The sequence below is a fragment of the Garra rufa genome, chromosome 7, assembly GCF_049309525.1.
Source record: "Garra rufa chromosome 7, GarRuf1.0, whole genome shotgun sequence".
In the NCBI taxonomy this organism is placed as follows: Eukaryota; Metazoa; Chordata; class Actinopteri; order Cypriniformes; family Cyprinidae; genus Garra; species Garra rufa.
This window is the reverse complement of record NC_133367.1, coordinates 37,963,376-37,978,988: the sequence shown is the minus strand read 5'-3', so window position 1 is coordinate 37,978,988 and position 15,613 is coordinate 37,963,376.

Here is a 15,613-nt window from a genome sequence, read left to right as displayed (position 1 = left end):
TCTTCATTTGAGACACTTTGAGCGTACTATTTGTACGCATTTGTTTACTCCTTGGATGGAAAAGTTTTCAGAGGTTCACTGGTTTGAGACATTTATGATCATAAAAACCTGCTTCTTTTTGTGTGTAAGGTATTGTTTTCATTATTATGTACCGATTCAAATTACTGGGGTGTGGGAAACGGAGCGGGCGATCATCAAATATATTTCAAACCAAGCAGGCACCACGGTCCTCCTGCCTGCATCATCACTGTCTTTTATTGGGTGTTTTTAGTGAATATTTACATTTATTGACATATGACTGGATGTGGTAGACTGTCATGATTAATGCAGGACTGAATGATACGCATCACAAGGGATTTGGTATAATCAACATTTGAAGAGGATCAAAAAAGTTAACCAAAGTTGTCCCAAGACAAGAATGGGTATTTGTTTTTGGTTTAAGGACAACTTTGATTGAAGGTTTTGATCCACTTCAAATGCTGACTACTATACACAAAGCCCACTGATAAAGAAGTGGGTATACGCCGTATAACTGTGTATACACAGGTATAAAAAAAAATCAGGTGTTAAAAAAAATATAGCCCTAACCAGTTATTAAAATAATAATAGCCTAATAATAATACCATTCATATAGGTTATCTATTAATTAGATGAAATAAAATGAAATATCTGTTAAATTCAACCTAAAAACTGCATTCCAGTAAAAATCCCAGTCATATAGCATAATCAAAACTTCACTGGCATGTCCAGCATTTACAGTATCATTTACATTCACAACATAAAGAGATCAAAATGAAGGGACAAATAACAAATATAAACGAATAATACAAATATTATGGAAAAAAAGAGGATCAGTTAATGGACAAGACTGTGGGATGCATAAAATATTTCTTGTAGGGCTATTTTATTTGATGTACTTTATGTTATATTTATTCATGATAAACGTTTTGAATGCTGTCTACATTGCATCTACATATAATTATTTAATATTGTATAAGTTTCTATAATAATTAATATAATCATTTCTTAACTCAAAATAAAATATTAATAAACCTATCTCTGATAATCCTGGGTTACTATGGTCACGCAGGTTTGTTTATGCATTAAACTCGTGGCCATGAGAAATGGATGTTGTTTCCTCATCATCGCATCTCGTGGCCACAACATAATATGACGTTTCCATGAATAATATCTAGTGGCCATGACAAACATAAGTGAACTGAAGGTGTCACCGTATTCAAGAGAGTCAAGCAAACAGTCTCAACAAATGACCACACATGCACACCATATATTTGAGTGATGTAGATACTTACATTTGCAAGTTAAACCAAGCCCTTTTTGACTTGACACAGCACCACTACAATCATCGCAAGAATCCAAACTGGAGATAACGGCACTGTCAACTTCATGGTGACACTGTAAAGCGGGAACATTTTTTTTAATTAAATCATATTCACATGTTGGACATAGCACAACTTTTCATTCATATGTGCCACTTTTGTGTACAGTACAAAAAATAAAATTAAAATAAAATAAAACCACATGCCTGTTTAAATTTTAAAAAATTAATGAATTCTTTTGTGGCTGTTTGAACACATTCAAACACACCTCTGGAAATGGTCTACAGTGCACAAACCCAAAATAATATCCAACTCCATTTACTCCTGTATTTAGCATCATGCACTTCTGATTGGATAAAACGCATCTTAATGCCAGGTGTAAACTGAGCCTAAAAAGCAGACCAACCCCTTTTCATCAAATGTGTAACATAGGATGGTCCTCACAAGGCAAAACCGTCCTTATATTTCATGTTGGCGTCACGTCCATCCCCCGACACACACCTGATGAAAATTAACAAACAGAGGAGTATATTTTACTCAAAGACTGAGTGCTCCTATCAATGTCTTTAAGACAATAGTGCAGGTTAAACAGCCTAGTATGACGCTCAGCCCTCCTACATCTAACACTGTCAGTAGCTATGTTTCCATCACCGTTTTAATGCGCATTTTGAAGTATCGCATCAGAAACGAGTGATGGAAATGGCAAATTTAGAATAAAAATCCCTTAAAGGATAACTGCTGCCAAAATGCAACCTGGGCTGTTTTTTTACTGTAAACGAGACAAACTTCTATCTTAAAGCATAATTAGGACAAACGCGCCGTTTTTGAGATTGACCGTGATTTCGTTTTGTGGTCAGTGGCTGGTGAATGGGGAACTAGGGGCATATCTTTGAGCGAATCACAAATCTATATTTTTACAACACTAAGAAGACTCGACACACCATGAAACTTTGCTGGAAGTATCGTCTGGGTCTCTACACATGAACTCCAGCATTGAGAACATTGTTTGTGTACACAGAGTTTACTAAAAAGAAAGGTTTTGAACAACTCACTTTCACTGTTTGAGTCTCCGCTCGCGGCCGTCTTGCCAGTCAAGAAGTGTCCATCTCCGAATGCGAGATAATAGTGAGGAGAGTAAAGATGGATAGCTCCTAAAGCATATTTCCATATAAATGCACGGCTAATTTGTTGTTTTGTCGCAAGTGAAAAACAATATTAACCTTCTAGTTGTAAAAAGAGCCTCATATAAGAAACATTAATATATAAGAATCTCGCATTCGGAGATGGACACTTCTTGACTGGAAAGACGACCGCGAGCGGAAACAAAGAATGTTTGTCAGAGGCCATCACAACTACTAAGTACACTATATACTACTAAGTATAAACAATAATAGCCCAAGCGTAAATATCTAATGCCACTTACACAGCTATGTTGTGTACACAGCAGATATAGAACAAACATGCACAAAATTTTCAAATTAATTCTTTAGAGTCATTTGCATAATGAAAAAGTAATTATACAAACAAAATGCATAACACAATACAAAAAAGTTGACTTTCAATAATTAAAAAAAAGTCTTTAAGAGAGGACATACTCACTCACCCTTGAACACCATGGCCAAGAGAAATCACCGTAGTTGTAGGTAATCTCCTCATCTGGAAAGATATCCCTTATACTAAATAGGCAGAGGTGTGGCCTTCCTTCAAGAATTACTGTCTTCACTTTGCAGTTTGGATTTCTGTGATCGTCATTCACCAATCGTCCAAGTGATCCATCCTCTTTTGAAGCATCTAGGCTGTGAGAAAAATAGTGCATACTTAACACATTCCTGAATGAAACAAGGTACTAACTAAATATGATATATTTTGGGATGTTAAGATAACCTTGGCATATCTAACCTATTGTCAAATAGATGAGACATTTAACCTTCCTCCCTAACTATTTGTTTTGTTAAGTAAATTCAAAAAGCTGGATGATGCACTTAAGGTCAATAATACCCCCTTAAGAATGACCCTGTTGACCCCCTGACCACCTTGTAATTAATTATTATATTATTAATAAACATAATTATAATGCAAATAAAATCAAATGCATTTTTGACTATCTCTAGAAGTGGTCTGCAGTGGACAAGATCGATTTAAGAGTCTGTTTACACCTGGATTTAGCATCATCCACTTTTGATTGGATTAAAAAAAAACATGTTAATGCCTGTTGTAAACACCTTATCATTGATTATTATATTATATTAATATTTCATTAATAATAATAATAATAATAATAATATTAATAAGAAAATATTAAATACATTTTAATAGACTCATTTTTGTTTTAGAATAACATGCAACATACAAAAATGTAAAAGATAATTAACAAATGTTAAAAAAGCTATCTTACCAGTAACGTGTTCCATTCCATGTGAATTCAAACAAGTAGTTGCTCTGAATGTCTTCAACATGTTTACTGTGAGAGAGAATCCCACGGTATTCAACAACAAAGGTGGATGGTTCAATATGTTCCAGTGCAAACACACCTCTCCCTAAAAGACAAAAAACAAGTCCACCTATTGTTAGACAATTAATTGACTTGTATTTTACAGTAATATGAGGTGCAGCATCTGGGAAAAAATAGTTTTCACCACTATGACACACACTTACTATCTGCAAAATACCCATTAAATTATAAAATTATTTTGAATTTTTTCTAAAAGTTTGACTCTTAGACCTGCATGCACAGTATGTGACTCACCCCAGGATGAGATGTGTGAATTTTAAAGTACTATTTGTGATGCACAGCTTACCTTTTAATGTGTTCATTTCCCATCCTTCAATGAAGGCTTTGTCTTTGCCTGACAATATGGGTTCTTTTGCATCTTGCTCAGGTTTTATTCTCCTTTTTCTTACCATGTTGACTGAAAAAAAATCCCCCCAAAAAGCATAAGCATATGGTATTTATCATTTTTAGTTATATTAGATCAGTACATTATTGTCTGACTTTAGTCTGTATCTCTTAATACATTGCATTATACATGAATAGCAATTGATAATACAACTAGTCACTTTGCTTTAGGTAAGTTTCTGTTACATATATGTAATATTTCTGTATTACAGAAAACTACAACAGTTCTATTTTAGCATTAGAAACACAGAAACATAAACATTTATTTTGGTAATCACCAATACCGTTAGTTTAAGGCAGTTGTGTTTATATACTCAATACTGTATTAAACTGCTAATTCATCCTCTCAACTCTTTAACAAGATATATATGATGATAACACAAAGGAGTCTAAATCTTACCTTCGAATTATTTATGAATTACAAAAAAAAAAACTGCAAGTTCATTCACTCAAGCATTTATGACAATAATATGGTTCACGAATACTTCATTACGTCTATGAACCACTCGAATTTCGTTTGAAAAAAAAAAAATAATCTTGACATTTTTTACAAATACAATTAGTAGGCAGCCGCCATTTTATCTGCTAATTGTGTAGCAACAGATCTGATATTAACCTGATTAGCCGTCATACACAAAGTTTAAAGTTAGTTTTACACACATCGCACCATAAAGATATAGTAAATAAACAATTAAACATACCTTCTACATGAGCAAATGTCCGTCTTCCGTCGTTATCAAGTTGGATTTCAGCTAATTTCGCTTAATTAATCACCTCTCCATCACACATCGCTTTCACAGCCAATAGAAGAGCAGAAGCGCGCTGACTTTGATGGACATCAAATGCAGCCAATCACAGACGAGGATTCGGCAGCTAGACCAATGAAACGCGCGCACTGACAGGCTGAAATGTGTATGAGGCTGCAGTAACAGCGAATCTCAGATAGTAGGAGATTATATGTAACAGAGGGAAAAAAAGAAAGGGATTTATAATGAATTGTGCAAAAAATGCCCGTGGTAAAAGAAAAAAATTGTTCACTGTTCATTGTTAATTTGTTAATGCACCTTGATAAGAATGTTTTGGAGACACCTACAGGCAGTGGGAGTTAGTGGTTAACTACGTCAGCCATTTTCTCTTCAGTTCAAGACGAGCTGTTGAGATGAATGGCAGGTAAAATTGTCTCTCCAGTTCAAATCTCCAACTGCTAGAAACATTTAGTGATGCTACTAAAGATGACACCGTACATTTAGAGTCAGGAGGGTGTAAACCTCTGGAAATGATCATTGGTGTAAATTATTATGTCTTTTGGGAAACATTTAAATGGTTTCTAAAGACAATTTATAAATGAAAGGTAAAAAATATAAACAAAATAGCAATTTACACTGGAAATCCTGTACAAAAGTTGACATACACCTGACATTTAAATGTATGGTGCTCTCTTCTTGACCATCACTGGGTGTTCTTTAAGTTTTGCAACAATGGTGTATAAGCCTTTCAATTTTCCTCAGAATGAAAACATGGATCTCAGCATCATCGTCAGTGCTTGACAGGGTTCAAATATGCAAAAATTCTGCAAAAACAATGATTGTGGAAGATTTCCTTGTAGACGGTTTAATGGCTCAGAAATAAAAAGAAGATCTACCACATAACACAAATACAGCATATCAGTCAAACAACTACTGTCTACATCCAAAATCAAGGAGAAATAGAAATGGATGTAGCTGTGTATGTAGCTAGCTAACTGCTGCACTAATTATTGTATATCCATGTCTGGACCCCGCTCCCAGTAAGATGTTAGATGGCCCTAGACTTGTGCATTGATGACGCCAGGCCATGCAAGGACTTCAAACAAAGTCAGCACTAGACTAATGATTGATTATTACTTTTTCTTTGATTTGTTTCAATTTATTGATCATTCAACATTGTACAATGTAAAAAGCACTATACAAATACATTTAAATGTAATTGAACTGTACTACCTGGTGGTCTTCAATGAGCTCCTCAGCTGATTCTCCAAGGAAAGACAGGAGGCAGTGAATCACAACATCTCGCCGATCTTCAAGTCTATCTTCTTGCTGTTCAAAACAGAAGTAAAATGCAGTGAACAATAAATGTGTCTACATCTACATATAACAACATATTTACAGTGTCAGGAAGCAGCATATCATCACATAAATGATTCACAAATGTAAACAAAATTAACATTTTACCTGGCTGAGTGAATCCAGCAAATGTCTAATTCTTATGCCAGCAACCCCACCTTCATCTTAAACAAAGACAGGAGTTTTAGAGTATAGAAGTCCAGCTTTTCCAAGAATGTACGCTCCAAGGAAATTGTGGTGATTCTTCTGAATTCATTCTTGATCTAAAACAGAAAATAAAATGTAACACAATCAAAAAAAAAAAAAAAAATTATTTGAAATCACTGCATATTATGCCAACAAAGAAAATAACTAAAGTTTACAATAAGTGTATCTGAAGGGCATTTAAATATTTTAAAAGAACAAGGACAATCTGCATAAAGACATGGTAATGATGATTGCCTGCATTTCCATGTTTGACTGTTTTAATAGCTGTAGTGTTCGGTTTGCCTGAAAGCTGCATTTTTTACAGAACCACCACATTCTCCGGCTCCTACAAACGATGCACATGTGAATGCAGACTTGTTGCTGTTAGGTGTGCTGTAATAAAATATTGCCAACTTTCCTTGCATTAGCTTGAATAGTGAGTGCAATATCTGTAAAAGAATGTAAGAAATGTTTATGTCAGAATTAATTTTTTTAACAATCGTATTGACATGAAATACGCTAAATTTACCTTTACAATGCATTGACTGTGGTTCTGCAGGTATGTAAATTAAAATTAATGATTTGCATTTGTCATGGCATGTATTTTGAATCATTTAACAAAATATTTTAAAGTAAACTAACTTTTTTTACTCAAGATTAACAGTCATATAACAAATTGCAGATATCAACCACGTGTAAAGTGGATGTTTGTCATTAAAATAACATCATGAAATAAAATACAGGCTTTATATAAGGTTGATTGTTAAGTAATTAAGATTTATTTAAACATGCATTTAGACTTGTGTACTTACAAAAGTGTGCAGTACAGTCACCTTATCGATTTCTATATATAGCTATCATACCCGATAGTATAGCTAAACAATATAAATAAAGTTCAAGGAAATATCTGTCTTGTACAAGTGCATTTTAAAAACTAGCGTTAATACTGTGTGATAAAAAAGGTGATTATTTCGGCAGCTCGAACTTTTCTAGGACAGAATGCTCGAACACGACAGGGCAATGCCTCGACCTAATTTTGCACGGATGTTAAAACTAATTTTTACAATAATCGTCTGACAAGAATAAGGTCATATATAAGTTTAACCTTATCTTAAAATCTGTTAACATTGTATGAACACTTATAGCATCCGTAACTCGGTAAAAAACAAACGGTAGGCACAAACCACTGGGACTGCAGAAAGCTTAATAACTCTAAACTTTTCTGCAAACATACTTCAATTAATTAATAAGCATATTAATAACTTACCGTGGTAAAAATTCACATAAGCCGTCGTGAAGTCTCTCTTCCTTTCCTCTGTGCGCACCACTTCAAACTCGGACCCAAAGACGCATGCGCATCAATTTCTTGCTGACTTGAGCATATTTTACTGTGAGTTGTTCATTTTTTGGTGTGATTTGAATAGATGGCGAACACTAAGTAAATATTACTCAGGAGATTGTATTTAAATTTACAAATGTATTTTAGAACAATAAATGACAAAGAAACTGCAAGTAATGTACTGAATTAAACATGCCATTTTTAAGTAAAAAGACAAAATAGTATTTGTTTGTAAAACATACTTAAATAATGTTTCTATTATTTACAAGGTCAAAAAATCTCTTTTTACAGTGCAGGTATCTGTTCTAACAACCATCAGTTCACCCAAACATGAACTGAAAAAATATTTTCATTCATATAACTAAAAAAATTTAGGGTAATGGTTCACATCTATATTTTATAACTTTAGCCAATGAAAAATAATTAACTTGACCTAAAGAATATTTTCTAAGTCTAAGAAAACAATTTTATACAACCTGGCACAAAGTATATTTTTCTTATTGAATAAAGTCAATATATTTAAATTATATTGTTGATATAAACAAAAAGATATAGATTTGATCAAAACAAAAATTCTTATTTAAGAAATATGTATTAGAATTTATTTGTTTTAATCAATCAAACAGATATAGATTGAATTAAACAATTATTTCTCTTTTTTAAAAATACAAAGAAATATAAATTATTTGTTTGAAATAAAAAGACTAAAAAAAAATTTTTAATTACTAAAAGGAGCATAACTTAATATTTAATCTTATACTAAATCAAATAAAAAAAGACATCAATAATTTTCATTACATCAATATTTATTAACAGCTTGCACATTACTTCCACAAATCCACAATTTCAGTACTTAAATGTCAGATTTTTAACTTTGAAGAGCTGGGGACCCTGAATTAAACTATTGTAGACCTGGTCATAGAGCCTCTTGACTTTATTGGTCATGCATTTTGAGTCCAGCTCCATGATGACTTTCTTTGGGTATAGCTTGTGCATCTCTGATGATGAAGACTGCCATGATTTCCCGTTGGAGAATCTGTTAAGCCCTTCTGTGATACCTGGAAAAGAATTTAGGAAGGAGAAAAAAATAAATAAAAAAGAATCAAGAACTGATACAGCTTGAGTCCCCCCCAGAATAACCTTTTAATCTAAAGAGAACCCTGGGTATTAGGACTTGTTTGGCTTAATATGGTGTAAAAAAGTATCCTTCTGAAATATGTAGTATAAAACCCATAAAATACTTGCATTATTTAAAAATCCAAATCGTTATATTTTGTGTGGCATTACTCGGAACACAAATCTCTGGCCCCCCATAGACAGCTATGTAATTAACAAAATTACGAAACATATCAAGAAGATTGATAAAATAATCAATTTACAGTAATTTTACAAAGCTACTAGAATACTTTTTGTACGCAAAGACAATTAAAATAATGATTTTATTCAACAGTTCATCTCTTCCGCATCACCCTAGCACCATTTTGTCAGTATCCACTGACCACAAACAGTTTACGCTGTTTTGTATCAGCCGAATCACACAGATACGCTTTTTACATTTATTTCAGTTTTGGTTTGAAAGAAAACAATGTATCTGTGTGTTGCGGCTGACACAGAACAGAATACGCTGTTTGCAGTCACTGCATACTCTCCAAAATGGTGCTAGGGTGATGCAGAGAAGATGAATTGTTGAGTAACACTTTTAGTTTTGATTTCTTTGCATACAAAAAAGTATTCTAGTAATTTGGTAAATTACAGTTGAACCCCTGATGTCACATGGATTATTTTACCGATCTCCTTGCTACATTTCTGGACGTTGGTCACATTCATTTCACTGCTGTCTTTGGGAGATATAGAGAGCTGTTGAAATGCATCAAAAATATCATAATTTGTGTTTTCCGAAGATGAACAAAGCTTTCACAAGTTTGGAACAACATAATGGTATGTAATTAATGACAACATTTTCATTTTGGGGTAAAGTAACACTTTAAAGAACACAAACCCAGCATCCCATCACATATCAACCAACACAATATACCAGGCAGGCGCAGTGCAAATCGGCATAGTGACAAATAAAGAACAAAGAATGTCTGTACATTTGACAACAATAGTTCAGACGTATATCTAAGAATAGTCTCATGGCTAATTTTAAAGTGGACCGCCTTAGCCAGCATTTTTACATCTGTAAGGTAATCCTGCCGTACCAGGAAATCTTTCAAGAGGTCCTCCACTTCTTCTCCCATGTTAAGGTTGAGACATTCAAGTGCAATCTCCCTCTTTGTATTGGTGCCAGTATCCTGCATCAAGATAGTAAAAATTAACTCTGGCCTTCACATTTTTTTTTTCATAACAGTGCAAAAGAGACTCAAAATACTCAATACATTATACATTATTCAAACTATTGATCTTCCTTTTTTGTTTCCACCTGAGAACTCCAATATCCTGCATAAGAGTGAGATAAGTGAGAGAGTGCAAGACAGAGAGAAAAAGATGATATTTAAATCAACACACATTAATCCATTTTAACAGTCTCACAATACAGCGTAAGATTTATACTACTATATCATAAAGTGCTGTGTGTATTATCATCATCATCTTGATCATTTTGTTCAGATCAGATCAAAGCAGACCTGTCCCACCATTCAGCCCATATTACCCTCTACCTGTCTCACAGCAGGTGCTGATGAACATTACACAATGGAGAAAGTTGACCTTTAATTATCAAAGTCAAGTAAACACTTTCATTAAACAATATTTAAATTAACCAAATCTTAAATTATTTATTATTTAGGGGTGTAACGATATTACAAACCGAACCGAAATATCGCGATACACCAACCACGATATATCGCGAAACTCTCGTGGCGTACCGCGGTACTCTCACGCCCCCTGCTGCCCATTGTTAGGGTTGACGTCACTTGCCTCTAACTAATTTAACCAATTTAAACATCTTTATTTTATCACATTTTGATTAAATTGTATTAGTAATGATGAGCTTTTGTTCTAAATTTTGTTCTAAATATTATATTCTAAAGTTAGTATTTTCCAAGTGCACGTCATGTCATGTGACTTGAGTGAGCGATCAAACTCGGTTCTACTACTCAGGGCACGACATTAACGCTTGTCCGGGACAAGTGGATTTTGTGAAAGGGCAATTGAAAGGGGATTTTACTTGCCCAACCGGACAAGTAACCTGATTAAAACATCAAGTACAAACAATAACTAGCGCAGCAACGAAACTTTGGTGAGCATAATTCTGATTTTATTACTTAGGATGACTGAAAACGGACGGTATCAAGCTCGTGCAGGCAACCTGACTCCAGGCCCGGCTCTACGGGGGGGCCAGGGTGGGCCTGGCCCACCCAATCAGCAGCCTGGCCCACCCGAGCCCCACACTACATAGCCAATCACAAAATTAGTACGATATTTAATTGAGCTCCATATTTTTTTCTTACCGCCCGCACCCGCAAACATTCTAATATTGTATATAATTTTCGCACTTTCAATATGCAGGCTATTGAAATCGCTTTTAAATGAGCGCTCGCGCTGTTTACTTTTACTTTCGATTTTGCGATAAGGCGCACTCTGTGTAAAGGGAGCAGCGCATCTTATAATAGATATTTGAACACAAGATTGAGCAGCAAATCCTCTAGCATGGTCGTTTTTTAGTCATCTCTCCTTACTTTCGACCCGTGATCAGTCAAATCTAAAGGTCATTGCACACTGAGTCCGATTTTTATGCGTTTTTTTTTTCAGTTTTCTTATATTCGCCATCCTTTCATATGAAAATGCTTATTATTATGGATGCAAAATGCAGAAAATCGAACCTGATCTGAATTTTTTTTATGAGGGACGAAAGTTTCAGAGGCAGTGTGTAAACTCGATTAACATAACCTGAGGTCGTATTTTTATTTTTAACGTGCGAAAATTTCATACTCATGTGTGCAAACTACTGCAGCAGCTCGTGTTGGATGCAGGGTTGCCAAGTCCGCGTTTTTTCACCACGGAATTGGTCTACTTTTAAACTGTTGCCATGGGTTGATTTCCCCCACTGGTTTAAAGGTTTGAAATATTGCAGAAATAAAATTTCAATAAAATGCCTGTATTCAAAAATGTTGCATTATACCTATGATAAAACGGTGCTAGATGTTAGGTTTTGTGAAGGCTATGGGTAAGCCTTTGAGCTGTGCATATGATCAATGTGCACAACTGTAAAATGTGTATTTTAGATATGGAAATTACATATATAAGTTTTGATATTTGGGATATGGTCAGTGCACTATTTTTGGTTCTTGGCTGGCCATTGGGCTAGTTATGTCATATAGACTTGGTAACTCTGTCAGATGCTTTCAGTTTAGAATTGTAGCTTACATTTACCAACTGCAGTAAATTATTTAGTACTTCTTAAGATAATTTTAGGAACATCCATAGTGTACTAAATGTTGATATTTTGAGACACTAATGTGCTTTTATCTCTCTATTATAATAATGTATGTAGTTATGTATTAACACTTAGTACAACCCCCCAATCATAACCCCGGCCCACCTTGAATATCCCTCGGCCCACCCTGCAGCTCATATCTGGAGCCGGGCCTGTCTGACTCACAGAAAATCAACACTCACAGGCTTAACAGCAGACACAAAGAAACAAGCATGAACATACTGTGGTAGAAAAGCACCATTACGATTGCAAACGTGAGTGACATTGATTTTATACAACAATAGTTCAATAAACTAGTAGTTAATATTAACTGACTTACATTTTAGACACATCATTAACCATTTTTGCAAACGAAAATAGTTCTAAGCAACAGCAGAACCTCCGTGAATCTCCGAGCGACACAGCGGTATTTCAGTACTGAATGATTTAGCATTTTTTTAATGAATCTAGTCAATGAACGAACTGGGTGATTCCATCTATGGTTGAATCCGTGACTCGCTCATTAAGACAGTGACTACTGCCACCTATTGGTGGTTCGGTTTTGTATTTAAAGGTATTGCATTTTTCCAATATTTTTGTATAACATTAATCTTATTACATTATTTATGTATTTGCAATTTTACTGTGTAAATGCATTTTTTGGAACCTCTTATCTTCATTAAACAGTCTAAGTAAATACAGTTAAATGTCAATTTCATTGCAGGCCCGGTTTTTCCTGTGCAATGGAAAGATGGAGTTTGTTGATACTGATTTAATTTGTGCAACCATACAGAGTCTAATTATTCTAATTTGATGTATTGATACAATTCAAGAATTTGATGTGAATGATGACACATACAGTTAGTAAGGTTAGGAAAATAAAGTTAAAAAGTGTCCTAGAAATCAATTTAAGGCAAATATCACAAATATTCAGATTAAAGTAAGACCTTATAGAGTAGTGATTAGACTATTGCTTCAGAATGGATTAATTTACAGCAAAAAAGGCATTTTTTTTTGCCCCGGACAAGTAAATTTTTCACTCGGACAAGTGAATGTCTAACTTACTCAGGTATCCTGACTGTACTAAAATGGGTTGGCAGAGTTAATAAAGAAAAAGTTTAGTTGTTCTTGTTATTAAGTGAATCTATTGTTCCTTAGCATTGCTGTTAAGATGACATCAACCCTAACCCCACAGCAAACAGAAACCGAACCGAACCGTGGCTCCAAAACCGTGAACCGAACCGAATCGTGCCTTTGGTGTATCGTTACACCCCTATTTATTATGACTTAAAAGTTTGAATTGAATAATTTAAAGATTTGTGGGAATGTATTTCATTAAACAATTATGCCTACAAATGCAGGTGCGAACGAACTCAGACGTGTCCCAAAGAAACCGTTCTCTGTTCAGCGTAATGTTACTGGTGAACGAACCGAAAACTATTGCAACAGACTCACTAACGAGAACCTCTCTAGTTGAGCATGCGGCGCATAATGCAACTTATGTGTGTGTAGAACAGAGAGCGGGTCTAACGCTTTACATAAAGTCATAAAACCGTCTAGATTGGTTCTCCTCACTGAGTCGGAGCGAGAACTTTTTCTGAACTACGCGCAAATTGTCCGCCATTCTCCCAGCGCCATTACTACCGCAAGAAAAAACAATACATTTTCATATTAGCCTAACGTGTAACACTTATTAAACAGACAACGTTAAAAACATTAAGCATTTACATCCATTATCAGCTGAATATTTGATTTGGAAGTATTTTACTAACCTTCAAAACCGTATAAATGAGTGACTGGTGCGTCGTCGGCAATCCACTGACCGTTGGCTGCAGTCTGGTCTCTGGTCTCTGGTGATGACGGTGGAGCTTTGTGTTTAAAGCGCATGCGCATGTCTAACCTAAAAATTGTACATTCGTCAAAACAAAAATGTCTTAATTGAGTTTATGATGAGAAAAATTTAGATTGAGCAATGTTTTAAACTAAAAAAAATTACTTGAAAAATAAAACGAATAATTATAAACTGATTTGAAAGACAAATTATTAATTGATTGAGGAACTGCTTGAAAAACTTTTTCAGAATGAAAGATTCCTTTAATGTCATCAGACAATGGTTTGATTCAGAAAGTTCTCTAAGGATATAATTAGTGTCAGTGGGAAAACTTAAAACATAAAAGAAAAAATCACTCGTTAATTTAATCTGAATTTTGATATCTTGTGTGTCTGTTCTCCCTTTAAGTGTTTAATTTGTGCATTTTATATATATTTATTTTCAAATAAGTTTATCCTGTGTATTCTGACACATACATGAATGTCTCTAAGCTCCAGATATCTACTCGCTCTAGAGCCGCTGTTGTTTGACATTCATGAACAGCACTAAACACACACTTTGGCCGTTCAAATGTTAATATAATATTATTCAAAAATTAGCATGAGCTTTGGTAAGTTGTACAACAAATTAGTTTTTTTTTTTCTGCAGAAAGCTAAACTTTCGAGATGTTTTATGGATGATTTGTGGAGAAGCAGTAGAGAGCGCCGTTGAGCAACATATGAGCATCTTCTCTAATTCTGGCTCTTATGAGTTGATCAGACTGAGCTCACTGCTGGAGCTGCTCCATACACTGACATTATACATGCTGAAGGTGTATTTGTACAGGAGAAGCTCATCTCAACACAAGCGTGTGTGTCTGCTGTCCATCCGCTTTGAGCTCCAGCTGATCTGAGATGAGACTGAATATGATCCCACACATGATCTGAGAGGAATGTGCTGTCCAACGATAGAGAGACAAACACACACTTTGATTTATATCCCTAAACGCTGATCACTCTCATCAATGGTGTGAGAGAGAGTGAATGTGTTCATGAACGAGACTCAGGCGCTTCATTTACTCTCTTTGACTCATTTTTAACATCGCTGTAGTATCAGATCAGCCGATGAAATGTCAGACAGGTTTCCTCAGATTCTGACTCACAAACTCCTGCAACATCCTTTCAGCAGTTAAAGATGATGTTCAACAACTCTCTACTAATTCACACAGATCACGTCTCAGACTGTTCTTCATCTACTTTCTTTAACCTTCTGAAAACAAAACATGTAATTCATTATCTTTGAATCAAACACCATAAAATACGTTGGTGATTTCAACAGAATTTTAAAATGCTACTGTTAAAATATTTCATTAACATGTCAACATTTTTATATATATATAAAAAAAAGAAAAAAAAAAGACTAGATTATACAGGCTTAACAAACAGTTTTGAGGAACTAAGAAAACAGTTTTCACTCTTGAAATTGCTAGTAATTTATTTCAATTAATTACAAATAAATCAAGT